Below are 12,365 nucleotides of genomic sequence, written 5' to 3' on the forward strand. Positions count from 1 at the left end.
CACGGCTCAGTTCTGCGCCACTTCCGCGCACCTCTTAAACTTGCTAATTAATTGTTGTATTTTTTTTCCCCCTGCCAGGACTCTAATTAAATCACTGTTACACAGCTTGATGGGTTAAAACAGGTGATTATTTATGTTCACTTCTGCAGCGTGCTAACAAGCGGCCTAAAATTTATCGATTTAATGGCCGTATTCACACACACTTACACACACACACACACACACTCAGGACCGGTGCGTTTAATAACCACACTTCCTATGATGCACTGCTCATCACGTCCGTCCTCATCGGTGATGATTTAAAGACGGACTTCCCCTCATCACGATGGATGGACCGCATTTCCCATGATGCACTGCTGTTTTCGATGGTTCCCCTGCACTAGTTCGGTCTCTGCGGTGTGTTTAATTGAGATCGAGCGATTTCGATGCGGGCCATGTAAACACAGCTGCGCCTGGCCCTCGGTGCTCAGCTCTCGTCACGTCACGTCTCCCGCGGGTTCTCTTAGAGATCTCTCCGAGCAGACACGGCGCTAATAAACACGATTTGTCCTGATTCAGGGTGTTCCTGCTGAACCCAGAGACGTTACTATGGAAACAATAACATAAGAGCCAGCGCGCTAATATATACTAAACCTGTGATTTGCAGCTTCACTGCACTCTGTGTGTGTGTGTGTGTGTGTGTGTGTGTGTGTGTGTGTGTGTGTGTGTTCAACCATCATATCACTGCAGTGCTTTTTGGCCTCTACTCTTGGTCTATTGCTCCAGACTGTGTGTGTGTGTGTGTGTGTGTGTGTGTGTGTGTGTTCATTCACATGTGTCCGGATCACCATGGTGCGTGCTCAGCCTGACAGTGTGTGGTGTGAGACTGGTGTAAAGAGGGCAGCGAAGTGCAGTGTAGTGACAATCTGCAGCTTTTAACGGGTCTGCAGCCCTATACACACACACACACACACACACACACACACACACACAGACTGATAGACTGATGGACCTACTGTAGTAGGCTTTGATAATCACAGGGCACACGGAGAAACAAAGAGCAGTATAGATAGATAGAGAGACAAAGAAAAGTAAAAGAGATAAAAAAGGAATAGAGAGATTCACAAACAGACAAATGAAAAAAAGGACAAATAGAAAGAAAGAACACGGAGAGATATAGATAAGAGAATAGATATAGTTAAGAGAAAGCCATAAAGAGAGAAAGATGGAGAGACATCCAATGAGACAGACAGAGAGAGAGAGAGAGAGAGACTGAAACAGATAAGTTTGATTGACGCTTCATTGTTGTCCCCCAAAATCATGGACACACATTGTCAAGGCAGAGACAGTAACATCTAATGAATATTAATCTAAAACTCCATATGCGAACACGCCCCCTGTTGGTGGTTGTGGTTCTGTCTGCAGAGCTGGAAGTGTGTGCGAACCCCAGGACACACACCGAACAGACAGCTAGTGGACCATGATGAGATAACCGCTCAACTAGACAGACTGTGTACTGGGCTAGATCCGTTACGCCTCCTTTTTGGTGCGTACAGGGTGTTTGGCGCCCTCTCTGGCAGAAATGCGGAATGAATTCGTTACCAAATTAATTCTGTTCAGCAGGAGAGAATTTAATATGTCTTTATTCTAATTTTTAAAGGTGTGGATTCTGTCTGATCCGCCGTCTCCGGCTCGAGCATACGGAGCGTGATGTGATCCTCCTCACAGCAGCTCGGGAACATCCTGCGTTTTTTTTTTTTTTTTTTCTGTTTCCCTCCTCTGACTCAGTAATGATGCCGAGTTAATTAAAGCTTTAAACAGTAGAAGGTGAGAACAGACGTGAAGGCAGAATGAAACGTCTTGGTTGTGCCGCGTTTACATTTTAAACAGCAGGCAGAACCAGATGCTCCACGCCCGCTTTTAAACGCAGCCGTGACAGGAAGTTGGGAAAGTGCCAGCAGCTAACCGAAAAGCCCAGTGTAGCGCTCCCTGGAGTGCTTCGTCCTCACAGCATCTGCTGTTTTGAAAAAAGTCAGCAGTGATTCTTAAGGAAGCCTTGATAGGGAAGTGCATCTCATGATTTACTGTGTGTATAATTAGGCAGGACGATGGCGTAGCGGTTGGCACTGTCGCCTTGCACCTCCAGGGTTGGGGTTTGATTCTGCATGTTCTCCCCATACTTGGTGGGTTTCATCCGGGTACTTCAGGTTACCTCCCACAGTCCGAGGACATGCAGGGATGAAGGATTGCCTCCTGGGATAGGCTCTATGCCCCTCGTAAAAGCTGTATAGACAGATGAGTGCTATATACTGCATGTATATGGTCATGCAAAATATATATCCAGATATAAAATAAGTTTAGCTTATTAGTTTACTTTATTTATTTCTTCCTGTTTAACTTCTTCCTAAATTACCTAAAATGCCTTTTTCTCATGTTGATAGTTTTCATTTAAACATTGATGCGATGGCATTCTGAGCTCTCGCACCTCAAACCGATTGTATAAACATATTAGCTACAAAAGCTTGAGCTTTCATGCTAGCTAACTAGCTAAAACGAAAGCTAAAAGTATAATTCGTTCCAGAAGCGGGATTGTATTCCAAACCACTCGTAAACCAAACAAAATTTTCCCATAAGAAAACAAGAAGTGCATGCATGATACATAATACTTGGCACTCGTAAACCAAGACTTGTGCGTTTTACAAGTCAAAATTTATTAAAAATCTATGCTCGTCCTGCGGAACACTCACAAACCGCATTACTCGCAATCCAAGGTTTACTGTATCAGTTTCCTCGTAAAGCTGCAGTGCATTCTGGGTTTTTTAGTTCAGCACTGTCTCATAGTGGTCATTTTGAATCAAAGGGCAACCTCCAGTTCTAAAAGAAATTTAGCCAAAATGTGCAGTTCCTTGAATGGCCACTGGGGGCTGGCTCCAAAAGTGAGCACTGTGTTAAAATGATAACTAATTAGGAGCGTTGGTGATTTGTGTGACAGCTGCAGTGCATAAATCACTTTGGCTAATAAACTAACTAGATTTGTTGTAGTTCAACTCACCACAGGAAATGTAGGAGCTCTTACAGGATGTGGGTCATTTAGTCACATGCATTAGCTCGTTATTATGTTAGCCACCATAGCATTTGGGCCTTTATGGATTACTCGGGGTTTGGGCGGAGTCAGCTCAGATCAGCTACAAAACCACTCTTCAGGTATGTCACAGAGGGTTTGTCCAGTTTTTCTTATATAGTCCAGATGTTGAACATTGCTCCGCCCCCTTTTGTTTAAAGCTAACATTGAAACCGTTTTGAAGTCTTTTGATGTATTCTCCTTAAATTGAGCATGTTTAATAAATTTTAAGTTATCGGAGCGGAATAAAAGACGTCATGGTGTGCTGTTATCATGAGCCCATTATAAGACTGATTAGTTTCCTGCATGCGCATGCCACAGTGTGCTCACCTCCGTACGTTACAGAATATCAGACTGATTTATGCTGGTGATTGATCTGCTGAGGCAGGAGTGTAAAGCATGGGGGTGTGAGACGGGTAAGGGCTCCGTGCTGAAGAGAGAGAGAGGGAGAGAGAGAGAGAGGGAGCGTCATCGCTGATTAACATTCACGTGTCTCTCTGCTCTCAGGCCGATACACACACCACCTCTGCGCCAAGGTCAGGCTTTATTAACAATAACCATTATTCAGCTTCAGCACACATTTACTCTGATCACATTTACGACTTACGAAGTCTCTGCCTTGTGACTCTCCTTCATTTCTCTCTCTCTCTCTCTCTCTCTCTATGTTAATGTGCAGCATATTTCACAATTAATGGCGTCCTTGCTGTTAATCAATCTGTACAAAAGACCATTTATTGGCTTCAGCAAACTTCAGTGATGAGAGAGAGAGAGAGAGAGAGAGATGTGTTTTAAACTCACTCCAGGCTCAATAACACATCTATAATGCGAGTTTCTGCCGCAGTCTCGTGCATGTAAAGTGATCTGGGCGTCTCGGCCTGGTTTACTCTGCAGACGCGTCGCGTATCGCCGTGACAACAGACTAAACACCAACACGTGCAGGGTCTGTCTCATTAAACGTCTAGGGTTATTTAGTGTACAGTGTTTATAATCTCTAATTCATATTAGTTAGGAATGTGTGTGTGTGTGAGGAGTGTGTGTGTGAGTGTGTGTGGAGTGTGTGTAAGAGGAGTGTGTAATTAGTGGGATAGGTGTGTGTGAGGAGGGTGTGTGGAGTGTGAGGAGAGTGTGAAGAGTGTGATATGTGTATATGGAGTGTGTGTGTGTGTGTGTGTGTGTGTAAGAGGAGTGTGTGTGTGGGTGTGGGTGTGTGGAGTGTGAGGAGAGTGTGAAGAGTGTGATATGTGTATATAGAGTGTGTGTGTGTGTGTGTGTGTAATAGGTTTGGAGGGTATGGGTATGAGGAGTGTGATTGTGTATGTAAGAGTGTGAGGAGTGTAATAAGTGTGTGTGTGTGTATGTGTGTGTGTGCGTGTGTGTAGTGGGTGAGGAGTGTGAGGAGTGTAATAGGTCTGTGTATGTGTGTGGAGTGTGAGAAGAATGTGAAGAGTGTGTTAGGTGTATATGTGTGAGTGTGTAAGGAGTGTGTGTGAGTGTGTAAGGAGTGTGTGTGTGTGTGTGTCACTCACAGTCGGTATCACAATAACTGTATTGAAGCAAAAAATTCAAGCAATTCTGCCATCAGTTACAAGACTTAGTAACATAGTTGTTACCATGGAAACGATGACACATTAGAACACATCAGGACATTAATGAATCGAGGCCTTCCGACCAATCAGAATCCAGAACTCAAAAACAGCTGTTTTTATGATGAGTGATGATATTTCCTGGATGTAGCGCAGGTTCCTCCTTGACTCTCTCTCATGTAGCTCTTTGAGAGAACAGGAAGTGCTGACGGCACTGTAAATAAAAAGAGACTAGGAGGAAAAAAAAAGACCTGGTGGATGAGAAACTGGTAATTGTCCTGTTTCCAGAGTTTTTAAGCACGTCTTTAAAAAAAAAAAAAGAAGAAGAAGCTGAGCCGTGTGAAAGCAGTGCAGGAATTCTTGAGTCGCTCGATAACGAGATCGGCGTCCGCGCACATCCTCGCCCGCTGCAGCGCTCTTTTACGCGTACAGACTCTTCTGCCCTCCAGCCCTATTGTTCGCTCCTGGAAAATAAAAGCCAAATGTACGAGATTTATTTACACCGAGGCGTGAGGTTTATTACTTACCGCGGTACATCAGCGTGTGTACGCTTTACACGCGGCTCCCGCTGTATCACACCAGCGGCTACAGAGTAAAGTGCGGTGAGACAGTGAAGTCGAAGCTATTTTGAGTTTACGTTATTATTCAGAACTTTGATGTTACTGTATATTAAAATTAGTTTTACTCCCCCAGCGAACCAGAAGCGCTAATGAACTTCTGGACTTTTTCTTTTGCTCCCGGGGCAGCCGTGGGCGTCGTCAGAAGCAGCGGTGAAAAGTGCAGTTTGAGCACTTTTTTTAGTCTTCTGTTAGTCTTTGTATCATATATGGCGATTTTAAACAGTAGCAGTATTATTATTAGCATCAAATGATGTACGAGGGGCGTTCAAGTCAAAGTGGGACTTTCGATTGTGCAGAATGACAGACCACAGTTATGAGAGTAAAACCTCCCTTTATTTCTCAAAATAATCAAAAGCTTATTTGAGCGTTTAACTAGTGCTTGGTTGGATACAATCTACATAAAATGGTTTTCCAGCTTCATGTCTGAAACGCCGGCCTCCCAGGAACTCCTTTAACAGCCCAAACATGTGGAAATGGCTTGGAGCGAGATCAGGACTGTATGTGGCGATAACTCCCAGCCGAGTTCCCGTAATGTGCTAGTAGTGTTGGTGAATGATTGCGTGTACAGTTCACACAGACAGACGCGTCTCTTTTTTCCGCAAGTTGGCGAAAAAGTTATCCATCGATTTTCAAGGATAAAGCGTTCCACATGCTGAATGTCATTCAAATGGGTTGACTGCGGTGGCGATCAACAAGCGTGTCAATGCACAGCGGACAGAAGCAGTGGTTCGTCAATATTAAACATAACATCTCCATCCATCCATCCATCCATCCATCCATCCATCCATCTATCCATCCATTTGGGAACCTCTGTAGACCAACTAGGGGCCGAGGAGGCCAATGGTGACCGTTGTATTTATTCCCATTTTTACATTTTTAAGCTGGCATAGGATAAAGAAACTTGCTTAGCGACCATAAGCCTGGCGGTCTAACAAACGATCACTAAACTAGCAAACCTAGCTGCAAACGTTCGACATGCTCTGCACACTAAACTGCCTTTTTTCTTTACAGTTTTCCACTCAATCTGCTAATGATTAACATCCCGCCGTACTCCAGCTACTCAATTTCTTTCCTCCTTTTTTTTTTATTCCGTCTTGTTTTATCTGTCACCAGTTTTACTCCTTTATAAAGTTAAACTCTCATCTTCACTCTTTTCTTACACCCTGTTCTCTCCTCCCATATCCTCCCCTCGCATTAAGCCTGGGCTTTGAGTAGGCGAGTGTATCGCATTACACTTCTCAAGCTGGTGTGACTCACACACTCTCTCACACACATATATACACTCCAGGATGAGGGCTCTGATATACGACACCATTGTACCTAATCCCCCTCTCTCTCTCTCTCTCTCTCTTTCTCTCTCCCTCTCCCTCTCTCTCTCTCTGGAGCTCAGGTACGGTGTGAAGGTGTCAGAGCCATAATGCATGTAACTTTAATGATTATCGTTGGCGTAATGAAGTGCCCTCTATTCATACACAAGTCCTGTAATCAGCGCAGACGCCGCGGCCTGCATTTATTCACCACTCCTCGGCCTTTCCGCTCCTAAATAGCCCACACACCGCGGGGATTTATGTTAATGGCAGGCTATTTGCAGTTTTATGTTCCTCTCCTTACATTTTTCAGATCTTCTTCTATTATCCTTCAGAGGATAAAATACTCAGCGTCTCAAGGGCATTCCATATAAAGGCCGCCTCAAAAACTCAGCCTTCTAGTCGTTTACAGTCAGAGATCAGTGGGACGCCCCTGTAGAGGGAAAAGGCGGCTCACGTCTACTTTAAAGATCCGCGGTAAATAGACAACAGTCAGACGCGGCATGACAATGCTGAGGATCAAACCAGGAACGCACCGCTGTCTGTCTGTTCTCCAGACTCTCTCGCTCCCTGAGGAAATGGAGCTGTTGTGTATGGTTTTTTTTGTTGTTTTTTTTGCTCTCCTCCAGGACAAACGATGAAAAGGTCACTCTCTAGCACTAATTACCCCACATCCTGTTTTCTGCTCCAGAAGGAGACAGGGATTATGTCGTATAAATTACACCGCATAACAACGGATAAAGATGGACAGAGGACAGGTGCCGAGGACGACTGAGAGAGAGGTAAAGATGAAACCATGATCCAGTTAGAGGACAAACACTGGCACAATATGGGCAAAAAAAAATGTGAGTGGTACTTGCCATGGCAAAACTTGGGCCTCTGGGCCTTTTATAATGACAGTCCACCGGATCAGTTGCTAAGGTGCTCTAAAGTGGTTGCTAGGGCGGGGCTTGACAGCTTTGCAATAACCCTGAGAGACTAAGTAAAATCCCATTACTCAAAAACAAAGCCCATCCCTGTGTCTCTATGATGACGGGATCCTCAGTTTCAAAGTTCCTATGGAAGTTACCACAGCAGGGAATGCAACTGTGAGCACTTCCTGTTTCAATGGGGAGAACCTTCACCATAATATGTTACTGGGGCAAATTTAGGCACCTCTTGTGCCCCATGGGTACAACCTATACCGTATTGCAGGGTATGTTCTGACATAGTTTGCAAGCCTCGTGAAATGTGGTCAATTTTATATTTCTACAAAATTCTTGCTCTGACCCAGAATCCATCCCAAGTTGATCTCAATGTTCAGTCTATGGGAATGTACAAGTAATGCACTTCTTTCAAGCCCCACTAATTAAGAAAGCGTCTTGGTGGGGTCAGATGGCAGGGTCAGATACGGCACCCCCTGGAGCAGACAGGCCTAAGGGGATTGCTCAAGGGCCCAGCAGTGGTGGAGGTGGAGCTTGAACCAACGACCTTCTGATCAGAACCCCAGACCCCTAACTTGCTGAACTCCCACTGCCCCTAAAGAATGGAATGCAGCCAGACTTGAACTCTGGCTCAGAAGCCATGAATAAAGAACAAATGAACAAAAAGAAATCAATATTTTTAATAAATATTCTTATATGCACATATAGTAAGGATCTTTCCCAGAAAAAATGACCTGTCGCAAGAATCCATACGTCTCCTTTGGTATTTTCCCTTATTATATCTCTGGCTCAGTAAGTTTCTGACTTTTAGACCTGGGCAGAAATAAATCATATGGTGGCATGCTGTTATAGGAAAATCATTAAAAATAACAAGGTGGTATGATGAACTGGAGTCACTATCGCTATTTTAGACTACAGTGAAACCTCGGATTGCGAGTAACACGGTTTGCGAGTGTTCCGCAATACGAGCAAAGATTTTTAATAAAATTTAATTTGGAAACCGACCAAGTCTTGGTTTACGAGTACCGAGTATCATGTACTGTATCGCGCATGCTTGCTGGGTCTTAGTGCTCATCTCTTACTGATATAATCAACGTCCATGTTTACTATAACACTGTGACCACATGTGTGTGTGTGTAAAACATATTTTATTTTGTGTCTGTATGCGTGTGTGTACAGCGCGCGTGTAAAACAAAAGCAAGTCACATTAGAGAAGTTTTACCTTAAAAAAAAGTAAAAATAAATCCCGACAGACAAGTGTTTCCTTTTGTGCCTTTGCTTTTCTGAGCTCCTCCCCTTCCTTTCTCAACCATTTGTAAATGTTGTAGTTTTTATGCATTTATAATTAGTTAAGAAGAGCCCACGTTTGAACCCCACTACTACCAAGTTGCCCCTGTGGGGCCCCTTGAGCGAGGACCTTATCCCTTAACTGCTGGATGTATAATGAGGTATAAAAAAAAAAGGTAAGCCGCTTTAAATAAGGGCGTCTGCCAAATGCCGTAAATGTAAATGTAGTTCCATTCAGTGTTCTTCAAAACTTAAGCGTTCCTTAAAAGCCTCTCGTTTCTCTTTTAAGGGAAAAATGCAGATCTGCCAGGGTAAGCATCATGAACTCTTCTGTCCTGGAGGGATCTCTCACACAATGATACATTAGGATTAATATAAACCCGTGATTTGCAGCCGCACTGGACTGCCTGCAGAAGGTCTTTACCTGCAGCTCCACACTCTCTCAGCATGTCAGTGTGAATACAGACAGAGGAACTGAATCCAGAATGACATGTGAGCTGACAGCAGTGTGTCACCTTTGTGTGCTTCAGCTCTGTTGTTCCTCTCGACTGTCTGTCAGAGGTGCGGAGACGCCTCGGGTCACGGTGCGGTACGGCGGAGTACAAACCCGAGTGTGTGTGTGTAAGAGAGGGGGAGCGAGCAGGAGAGCGAGGAAGCCCTGAGCGAAGCCCTGTGTCAGGTTTTAAGCTAAATCTTCTTCCTCTTCTGGAGCGTTTTACAGATTTATCTGCTGTTCGTCTGTTGATTTGTGTTCTCGTCGCTGTTTGAAACGAGGCTGAGGAGAAGAAGGTGCTGACAGGATCGCTGGAGGGAAAGAGAGAACAGCACACTACGGAGTGTGTGTGAGGTGTGTGTTAAAGTATACAATCCTTTGCTCACCCTGTTTGTGCACATCTCTAAAGCAGGACGGGTGCCTCGGGTGTCTCCAGGCGAGCTTTAAACATGGTGTACACGCAGAACTGGGATTTTCGACAGATTCTATGAAGTTAGATTCAGTTTATCAGCAAAGTTTATTTAAATAAAGTCTTTATTACTTATTGATTATGATAATGAGTCATTATCTGGGGACACATTGCGTGCATGAAATTAGCTTTGGTCGCATTATGGGTTGAAATGTAAACCTGAAAGTATATAATCAATTCCAGTAATGTACGGCAAAAAAGCGTGGAATATTTACGAGACATGTGGGTTATTAGGAAAATAATCATGTTTGTGTTTGTAACATTAACCCTGCCTCATCACACCACACCCCCCTGTCACTTATAATCAGTCACATCCCTTTTATTCCTCCTTTATAACAGCAGATTACTTGCAATTTTGCATCCTCACTGTCTTGAGATGATATGGGCCTGGTCTGGTGGCGATTCTATAAATCTGCTACAAGAAGTATATCGAAATGCATTTGGTAGGTTTGGCGGACACGCCCAGGGCCCGGCCGCTCAGGCATCCTACTGGCTGCAGATTCCAACCTGTGTGCAGATTTTCTTCATGTTAAAGCCCTGGATGATTGAAAAATATACTAATCCTTAAAAGAACAAAAGGGCCACCTCCGCACACTATGATGAAATAGTTCTTGGACTTTAATTAGACATTAAAAAAGGGCAGAGAAACCTTAATAAAGTGTAAACTCCTCGGTCCTGAAGATCACAGCTGTTCTGTATCTCAGCTGGAGAGTCCTTGCACAAACATAAAAAAAATAATTAAATCATATCTTTACAAAGAATTACACCATGTCTGTCTGTGCTCCCAGCTCACGTTTAATGATTAGACTGTGTTTCTGTTCTTACTTCCTGTTTTACTCAGTCCAGGTGTGTTTATTCTTAAATAGTTGACTAAACTGAACAGAACCTTTGTGCTTTTCTGCGTTCAGTCCTTGTGCTTGTACTGTAAATAGCTCATAGCTCTACTGTAGCTCGAGGTTTTAACAAGAGCTGAGAGATTTCTTGCATTAAATCAGTTCATTCAGATTAAAGGATCAGACGGTTTGTCTCTGAGGATCTATAGAAAAATGTTGAAATATCACTTTAGAGAGGATGGACGCGTACGGGTTTGAATAGTCAGATGAGTGAGTGCATTTAAACGGTAATTCAGACTCCAGGCAGAATGATGTCATTCAGTGTGTTCAGTAGGTGAAGTGGTAAACTGGATGTTCAGGTTTTATTAGCATCATGCTAGGCAACTAGGGCGTGGATAAGGCGTTGGACTACCGCCCGGAAGGTCCCGGGTTCGAAACCCTCATTTACATGTTAACAGTTTTGCTTTGTTTGTTTCCGAAGCTGTGAGCGGCCATGTGGGTATGACGTCATGACGACGTAAGTGGGGAAATTCAAATATTAAACCCCTAAGGGTGGATGTCTTTTTCCAGGGACATTTTTAGGTTGTTAAAGACTAGCTTCTCATTTCCTCTGTTGTGGAAAAATACTAACAGCGCCATCATCAGGAGAAACAGTCCTAGTGCAAAAAATATCAAAAAATATAATATTTAAATATCCCTCATTTAGAAGAACCATTGTGGGTATAGATGGAGATAAATTGATTTGAGCGATTCCTTTGTGTGACAATTTATTTATCGCCACGCTGACCTTAATATTATTTTAAAAAATAATAACATTTTCATAAAGAACGAAAGTTTTCCACTGTTTAAAAGCGTGTAGATTTGAACTGTACTGATCCGTGACTCCAGAGCTGTTACACGGTTAATATCGACATTTTATTTTATTTGTGTATGTGAAGTTTTCAGCATATAAACAAGAATAACCTGATAGGTAATTCATCAACCAGCAATCAGACCAATCAGAGTCCAGAATGCTCGGATGTAGCGTTAATTTACCAAACTCTGCTCGAGCTGCACGGAGGAAGTGATTTAAAAACGCTATTGAAACGCAGGAGACGTCGCGTGTCCCTGGTCAGGGATTCAGAGAGATGGATTTTTCTAAGCCGTGGAGGAAGCCAGTGGCACGGATCAGAGGGTAGAGGCAGCGAGTTCGAGGCCCCGGCGGAGGCAGAGCCACGGGGGCGAGGACGCTGTCATCGATCTGCTGGAAAAAAACATGACTCAGCAGGCGCTCGAGAACACAACCAGTTCTGTCAGTCCGGTCTGTTTATTTTACAATTTTTTAAAAACATGTCAGTAATATAAAACCTTTATAAACACCGAAGACGAGACGGAGAAGCGTAACGTGGAGAGCGATGAGAGTGAGAGGTTAAGCGGTGCTGAGCGCCGGATTCCTGCACCCCAGATGGATCGATCACTCACCTGCTCGATAAGATGGACCGAGGAGATAAAAAGCTGTACAGACTCTCTCTAACACTCGCGCTCTCTCCTTCACGACCTTCCCATTTCCTGTTAACCCTCCTGTCTTCTTCACTACTCACTCACGCTGATCCCAGCTCAGCACTTCAGATATATAATAAATCAGTGTAAAGTAATATACGGCTTATAACTGAGCATCATAAAGTCTTAAATGTCCTCCTGATGCTCTTCTGGAGAGACATTTATAAAAACCGATTAGCCGCTCGTGAGCGACGGCTAATTATCGCGGTTG

At 43.8% G+C, this 12,365-nt stretch overlaps 1 protein-coding gene across 1 annotated transcript in view; it reads left to right on the top strand.

Moving 5' to 3' along the window:
• si:dkeyp-14d3.1 (transmembrane protein 132C) overlaps window positions 1-12,365 on the top strand; it is a 235,917-nt gene that overhangs the window by 180,765 nt on the left and 42,787 nt on the right. The gene's annotated exons all lie outside the window — the stretch shown is intronic.

Source organism: Clarias gariepinus, chromosome 9 (assembly GCF_024256425.1).
Source record: "Clarias gariepinus isolate MV-2021 ecotype Netherlands chromosome 9, CGAR_prim_01v2, whole genome shotgun sequence".
Classification (NCBI taxonomy): Eukaryota; Metazoa; Chordata; class Actinopteri; order Siluriformes; family Clariidae; genus Clarias; species Clarias gariepinus.